This window comes from Salvia hispanica, chromosome 6, assembly GCF_029641045.1.
Source record: "Salvia hispanica isolate PSC_SH4W2 chromosome 6, Shi_PSC_v1, whole genome shotgun sequence".
In the NCBI taxonomy this organism is placed as follows: Eukaryota; Viridiplantae; Streptophyta; class Magnoliopsida; order Lamiales; family Lamiaceae; genus Salvia; species Salvia hispanica.
The window spans coordinates 1,249,224-1,257,585 of NC_142697.1; the positions used below are offsets into that span (position 1 = coordinate 1,249,224).

Consider the following 8,362-nt stretch of genomic DNA (forward strand, 5'->3'; position numbering starts at 1 on the left):
CAGCACAGTACCAGTTTCTATAGATATGAGTAACCAAGCCTTCAGTTTTGACCAAGCGGCAACGATCTACGGCTATACGTATCCTTGAAATCCTGCTTTTTCGATGAAGTGAAGAGCGACGCATAGATTTCCTTGGTGGCATGAGCAGGAGCCAATTCAACAACCTTGAACTTCTTACTCTCTGCTCTTGCTCTCTGACCATGAGCCTCGATGCCATGTTTCGTCCCAGTCAAGCACCGTTTAATTTCACCTTCTCCGATCAGCATTTCACCTTCTCCGATCCACGATTCAGTCATCAATTACTAAAAATCATCGTTTAATTTGAATCAGGTCACCGAGATCGATTCATTGCTAGATTGGACGATCAGCGGGTGGAATTGGAAGCGGAGCCCTAGGGAATAGGCGAATTTGGCGAGGCGATCGCCGTTGCGGCTGAGGATGTCAAGATCGGAGCCGGTGCCGGTGCCGGTGATTCGGAGCGTCAGGTGAGGGAACTGCCCCGCCACCACATGCATCAGCGGCGGCCACTGGACTCCGTGCTTGATGTCGAAGTCGAGGATGTGGATCGCCGGCTGCTCCTCGATCGCCTCCAGAATCGCCTGATTCGCCGTCAATATGAACGGAGTGATCTGGTTGAGAGAGAGGAATGATGATTGGATCGCCGCGGTGGCTGCACTGACGCCACCGCCGCCGGAGAAGCGGTTGAGGCGGAGGGTTAGGGCTTTGGTGAATTGGTGGACGAGTCACTTGGTGGCCATTTTCTTCACCCCTATTTAAAACATAAAATTACCATTGTACCCTTTCATAATAACTTAATCTAAAAATATTTTTGTATGGCAAAATCTGGACCACTCATTTAATAAAAATGAGTGGCTGATATTGCATCTCATTTCTCAATTACCCTAAAAAATTTCAATTGATCATGGACATATATATATATTATATAAATACTACTTAAAATACTCCAAACCCTAATTCTCTCCTTCAGCGTGTTCCGCCTCCTCTCCAGATCTACCTCCAAAGTTCACTCCGTCGCCTCCGTCCTCCACCCCGTCGCCTTTGTCCCATCTCCTCTGTCCTCCACCCATCACTTCTCCACTCCGTCACCTCCTTCCTCCACCTCGTCGCCTCCGTCCTCCACTCCGTCGCCTCCACCCTCCACCCATCTCTTCTCCATTCCGTCGCCCATCTCTTCTCCACCCCGTCGCCTCCTCTCCAGATGCATCTCCAAAGTTTTGTGATTTTTTAAATTCTGGTTATGGTTTTGTGATTTTTTTGTGATTTTTTTTTGTGATTCTGCTTATTTCGGTTTTGTGATGTTAATCATGTTATAGTTTTGTGATTTTTTTTTTTTAAAATTCTGGTTATTCTGTTTTTCAGTTTTGTCATACAATTTCTGTTTCTGGTTGACATTCTTATAATTTTGATTTTTCGGTTTAATTCGATTATTTTAGTTCGGTTTTTGGTTATTCGGTTATTCGGTTTGGTTCGGTTTCAAATTTTCAATAAATTCGGTTTTTCGGGTTTGGTTCGGTTTGTTCAAAAAACCGAACCAAAACCCGAATGCTCACCCCTACTTCCACTAAAGCAAAAATCATTATCTACTGCAAAATATTTGCAATTTCAGTTTGAGAAATTAGAGTGGTTTACTTCATATTGGCCGTCTTCATTCATTCAAAATTCAAAGAGTAGTTGATCATCATAGATACACTTGACAACCATCTTTCCCCTACCATCTCTATCCACAAAAATCAAGTTGAATCTCTCACTCAAATTGTTGCCTTCTTGCAAGAATTTCTTGATGCATATAGTTCCCCTGTTTCCGATAGCAATGAAGTTGATCCATTGGAGCGTCGCATTGCTAATGCAGTTTATGCAGCCGAGGACGTTATCGAATCCCAGATTGTGGTTCAAATCGACAAACGATCCACAATTAATGAGGGTCATGGCTTCTATCAAGATCTGCAGAAAGTGATTGAAGAAATGAATTTTATCAAAATAAAAGTGGAGAAGATTGCAGTGGAAGCGAAACTGCAGCAGAAACCCGTTGCTGCCTTGACGTCTTCATCCACTGTGAAGGAAAACATGATGGTGGGCTTTGATGAAGTGTTTCGCGAAGTCTTGGATAAGCTCACTGGATTTCAACTCAGCCGCGAAATCATCCCTATCACGGGGATGAGCGGAATTGGTAAGACCACTCTTGCCCGAAATTTATTCGAGAATTCACTTGTTAAGGAGCATTTTGACATTCGTGCTTGGACTACAATTTCTCAAACGTATAATGTTAAAGAAACACTTAGTGAAGTTCTCTTCCAAGCAAGTGGTGATTCAAGTAGTGATCTGAGTGGGGATGAATTGGGAGAAAAATTATATAAGTTTTTATATGGTAGAAGGTATCTCATAATATTAGATGATATGTGGAGTATAGAGGTGTGGGATAAGATCAAATTTTTCTTTCCTGAATATATAAATGGGAGTAGAATCATCGCAACAACTAGTTTGTCAAACTTGAGTTCTCGATTGAATGAGTCTTATGGAGTTGGTATGAAATTTCTAAATGAGGCTAGCAGTTGGGAATTATATTGTAAGACTGTGTTTGGGAAATAAAGTTGTCCTCTTGAATTGGAGATTATTGGAAAGAATATTGTAGCAAATTGTAATGGGCTTCCTTTATCAATTGCTAGGATAGGAGGTCTTTTGGCAAAATCAGAGTTCACAAGAGAATATTGGGAGCTTATAGAGAAGAATTTAATGCAATTGTTGTTAACAATAATGATGAATTTTGCTTAAAGACATTGAGGGTAAGCTACATCTATTTGCCAAGCTATTTGAAGCCATATTTTTTGTATGTGGGTGTTTTTGATGAAGATCATAGCATCGTGTGTCAATGCTAAAAAAGTTATGGATTTCTGAAGGATTTTTAAAACCGAGCCAGAAATGTTTGGAAACAACAGCACAAGAGTTCTTTCGGGAGTTGGTTGATAGAAATCTTATTTTAGTTGATAAGTTGGGATCTATTGGAATTGTTAAGTACTGTAGAGTTCATGATTTATTGAGAGATTTGTGTTTGAAAGAAGTTGAAAAAGAAAGGTTTTATCTAGTCAGAAGAGATGATCATCTACACAGAAGTAGTGAGCGTCGAATTGTTCACAAAACTACAGGATTGTTAATAAGTGACATCTTGAATTCTTTGTCACATGCTCGTTCAATTATGTGTGATTATGACGACGGTGAAGAGGAGGATGAAGAAGTTCAGTTGCCTCAAAATTGTAGATTGTTGAGGACATTCAAAGCATATGATACTTCTATTTCTTGGAATGGTGCTTATTTCCGAGATAATGTGTTTGAATCTGTGAACTTACGATACCTTGCTGTTAGAGTGCATGATGAGTCCAAATTATATTCTTCGATTCATCTACTCTGGAATCTGCAGACATCGATCATGTATTGCCAGCACATTCTTATTGCACCAATTGAAATTTGGAATTTGCATCAACTTCGACATCTGGATTGTCCATTCTTCCGACTGATTCTCCCGGATCCTCCTAGTGGCGACAATGGCAATGTTATCATGGAGAATCTCCAACCACTCAAAGGAGTGAAGAATTTGATTTTGAATACGGAGGTGGTTAAGCGAATTTCCAATGTGAAGAAACTACATCTAAGGTATGATGCGAAACAAATGGAGGGAGAAATGTCTCGGCTATCTTCAGTGCTTGAGTAAATTGGAAAACTTTCATTGCCCCTTTTGATATGGTGTTGGAAGACATAATGTCAAAAATCGGTTCATTGCTCCTTCTTGAGAAGTTTGTATTACAGAGTGGTTGCTTTAGAACAGGCAAGTGGGAAACAACTGAAGGCCAATTCCCTAGCCTCAAGTTTCTACGATTGTGCTACGGCAATGGTCTGAAAGATTGGATTGTGTCGGACAATTTCTCATTTTCCGATCCTCTAGAAGCTTCATCTTTGTTTCTTAGAAGAACTGAAGGAGATCCCATTAGAAGTGGGAGAAATAGCAACGTTGAAATCAATTAAATTGGATTATTGCAATGGATCAGCAGTGGTGTCAGCTAAAAAGATAGTAGAGGAACAAGAGAATTTATATGGGAGTAAAGGCCAAAACTGGTCCTGAACATATGGTCATTTTAAGATTTTGGTCATAAACTTTATCTTTTGGATTTTTGGTCTTGCACATTTCAAATCGGATCACAATTGGTCCTCCGTTAACAATTCCATTAATATTTAACAATCTACGGTATTAAATCCGATTTTGACCAGCTGCGGTCAGCCACCGTCAGCCCATCTTTCACTCTTCCCCCTCCGATTCTCCCCTTCTCTGTCACACCTCCGTCACTCTTTCTCGCTGCTGTTGCCGACATATCGTCGCCACTGCAGGCATCGCCGCCGCTGCACTCTTGGAGTTTCACCAGCCCGCTGCTGCTGTCCGCCAGTTGCGAGGCTGCTGATCGGAGTAGGAGTCGTCATCGTCCAGCCCCGCATCAACTTGGTTTGAAATCGAGATGGAATTGAGAATCCTCATTGCTGATTTTCAACTCACAGAACTCAACTCTCTGCTTTCACTCGGGGCTGAGGCTGGTCTCGATGCACCAGCAGCAGGGAATCGCGAGGCACCGAACAGCAGCCCGATTTCGAGCAGGAGACGGCGGGTGTTGGAGCGAATGGCGACCAAATCGCTGAGAAAAAGTTGGGTAAGGGGTTGTCTGACCAGGAAGGCCAATGACGACGATGCTGACGGAGTACTGTAGTCGCCGGTGACTTCGTCGCCGAGAGTGAAGGAAAGGAGAAGGAGAGGGCGACGAATTGGAGTGGTTAGCTGATTTGTGAAGGAGAAGGAGAGGGCGACGAGGAATCAGAATCAGGGCTGACAATTTTTGATACGACACGATAACACGGCACAGACCGGCACGAAATTAACACGACACGAACGCGCACGTTTAGGATTTCGGTCATTATAGGGTCGACCCAATAAGAACACGAAGATAACAGGTTGGGTCGGGTCGTGTTTGGGTCGGGTTTGGGTTACACGTTAAGAAAAAAAATAATTATTTTTTATTAGTTATAAAATTATTAAACTTTAATTTTTAGTTATTTTTGTTGATTAAATATATTATACTTTAATAATATTTAATTAAAAAATATTATAGTTTAATTATAATTAATTAAAAAACTATTATACTTCAATTTTAATTAATTAAAAAATATTATACTTTAATTTTATTAATTAAAAAATAATAATTAATTTTTTATGCTTAGATTTTATTAAAAATTATTTTTTTAGTTATTTAATTTATTATATAGATTTAATATTACTATACTTTAATTTTACTATTTTGATTAAGAAAATAATTATTTTAATTTGGTAATTTTTTATTTTATCGTGTAATATCATGTTTAAATGGTATAATAACATCATGTTTTAGTCGTTATAGCGTCGTGTCAAGCTAACTTACTATCATTAATAGAGAGTTTACTTTTTTTTGGGTACACGATAACACGCACGAACCCGACACGAACCCGTTGGGTCGGGACACGATAAGAACCCGATGATTTCGGGTTGGGTTGGGATACGATTGGGTTGGGTCGATAATAGGTTGACATGATAACGACCCAACATGCACGATTTGACAGCCCTAATCATAATTAGGGAATTAATTACTGTGTCAAAAATCATAATTAAAAGTCTAATTTGGTCAAAATTGGGTTAAACCCGTTGACTGTTATAAAATTAACGGAATTATTGACGGAGGACCAATTGTGATTCGATTGAAATGTGCAGGACCAAAAAATCGAAAAGATAAAATTTAGGACCAAAATCATTAAATGGTCATATGTCCAGGACTAGTTTTGGTATGGAGACCAACTGGACCTTCATGTTCGAGCTCTAGTTTGGGAGGAAGAAGAAGCACTGAAGAGCTTGGAAAATGCCAACTTTGAAGTCAAACTGGGAAGTTTAATCCTGGAGTATGCAAGAACTATTGAAATTATCCGGCCTATAAGTATGCATTGCGACCTCAATGCTACAGATTTTTATTCTACAACCTTCTATATGACGATTTTAATCAAAATATATTATTTCTTGTTATAGTTGTAATAAGTTATACTATCGATAGGCTAGTTTTCGTCACTCGAATTTGATCATTATTTGCACTATATGTTGAATATTTGCATGAAAAAGAAGCTATTTGGCAGGAACAGATCATTAAGTTCAGAAGCTGCTTAATGAAGGCATGAAGAGGGAAACATGCAAGAAAGAGGGCAAAATGACAAGGAATGGAAGAAAGTAAAGGAAGAAGGCAAAGAAGACCCAAACTGCCCAAACTGGTTTGAACCCAACGGGAAAATAGTTAAAGCCATTTCCACACACTTATCGAGGACAATTCTCACTTGCTGAACACGCCCATATCAGCCCTTGGGGAGTAAAAAAGAATGGGAAATATCTTTTATTGGATATATGTATTAAAAGTACTTAACTTTTCAAGAACGACTTGTCACTCATCACTTACTACAGTTTAGGAAACTTTTCTCTCCTCCTTAAAAAGAGAGATTTCAAACTCAAGACTACCAAGATCTTTTGTTCATCATGGGTAGAAGGAGTAGTAATTTAGAAGTAGTGTTTAATTTATCTAGTTGCTTGTTCTTAACCTTTGTAGTTCTTTTGCATCTTTCTTACTCTTAGTTATTGTTTTTGTTTTAAAAGTTCATCTCAAGTAGTAATTTATCTAAGTGTTTGTGTATTTAATATGCTTTAAAGTTTAGCTCTTGTTTGTTGTCTATTTTATCTTGTTATTGTTCTAGTGTTTGTTAAACCTTTCTTGCTTAGTAAAAATATTTCTAAAGTCTCTAGGTCAATTTTAATTACTTTAGTTTGTTAAACTTTCCCTTGATTCGAGCCGAAAATAGTATATCCGCCCCCTAATGTATTTGTTTTCAATAAAATGTCATATAAAATGTTGTACTCCAAGGGTTTGGTTGTCGGATTTTTAACTAAAAGGTCTAGTGTCTAACCCTCAACAAAAACATATTTTTTCCATTTTTAAATTTTTTATCTTATCAATTCATATTTCTTCTTATTATCAAAATTAAACATTTAAATACTTTATGAAATCTAAACTTTTACTAATTAGAATATATTATGTTGTTATATTTATTCTATAGTTAAAATTATTTTTTTTATCTTGTGTTCATGTTTTTTTGTCCTAAAATACTTATAAGTTGTAATCCATGCATTTTAACTATTCTCTATGTAAAAAGATAAATATTTTAAATATTTTTTAAATTTAAATATTTACTGTTATAGTTATATCACTCTTGTATATAATATTTATGATAATTTTCAAAGTACAAAATATTGACAATAATTTTATATTTTTAAATGAATAATACATATTTGCAAGCTCTAATGCATCTGCATATTATAATAATGAAGCTAGTGCTTACTTAAATATTTATATATCATTATTTATTTTATTATTAAATAACACCCCTGCCATTTTCGAGGTCTGGATCCACCACTGCCTTCAAGTAAGGTTTCGCCCAGTCCACGACGTTCTGCTCTCTGGGGAGGCCGCTTCTTATCCATGGCGCGCCTCCGAGTTAGCAACTCATCATTCATGACTGCTCCAAAGCTATATGTGTACGCTCTTTGTTGTCAAATGCCTTAAAATAAGACATAAACAATATTTTTTTTTGTGTAAGAATTGAGCTCATTATCTCCTTACAGATCGTACTATATTGAAGGCTTTATAAAGAAATAGTAAGCCCAACTACTTGATATATTGTAAAAGGCTTTACAAAGAATAGTAGGCCCGACTACACGATATATTGAAGCATAATTTATTCAGTATCAGAATTGGGCTTCTGACCTCCTTATACAGTTTTATAAAAGATATTGACATTTAAATATTTGTTTATTTATCAATAAAAAAAAGATATTGGGTCCAACAGTTTTATATTAATGAAGAGAGTAAAGTAAGAGAGAGAAAAGTAGAGAGAGTGATGTTTCCATTTTAGAAACTGTTTCATTTTTAATGGGACAACCCAAAAGGGAAAACGTTGCATTTCTAATAGGACAGAGGGAGTATATTGAAGCAATATTGTGAGATCGGGTTGGTCCCATTATGCTGGAAGGCCCAAATATAGGCCCATCATTCAAATCAGTAGACAATGTTTTAGATTTTTTTGCTGCTTCGAGCCAAAGTTGAGAGCATGAAGTGTAGGGTCAATCTTATCTTTGTGGCAATAAATGTGGAAGGGCATTGAAAGCATTTCACAAATTATTGATCTCAATAGGCTGCACCTCTGAAAAGTTGCAATTCTCAATTGTGAAATCAGAGTGGTTTAT

At 37.4% G+C, this 8,362-nt stretch overlaps 1 pseudogene; it reads left to right on the top strand.

Annotated features, from left to right (window-relative positions):
* LOC148922993 (putative late blight resistance protein homolog R1A-10) lies at positions 1-4,249 on the top strand (annotated as a pseudogene).
* The last annotated feature ends 4,113 nt before the right edge of the window (positions 4,250-8,362 follow it).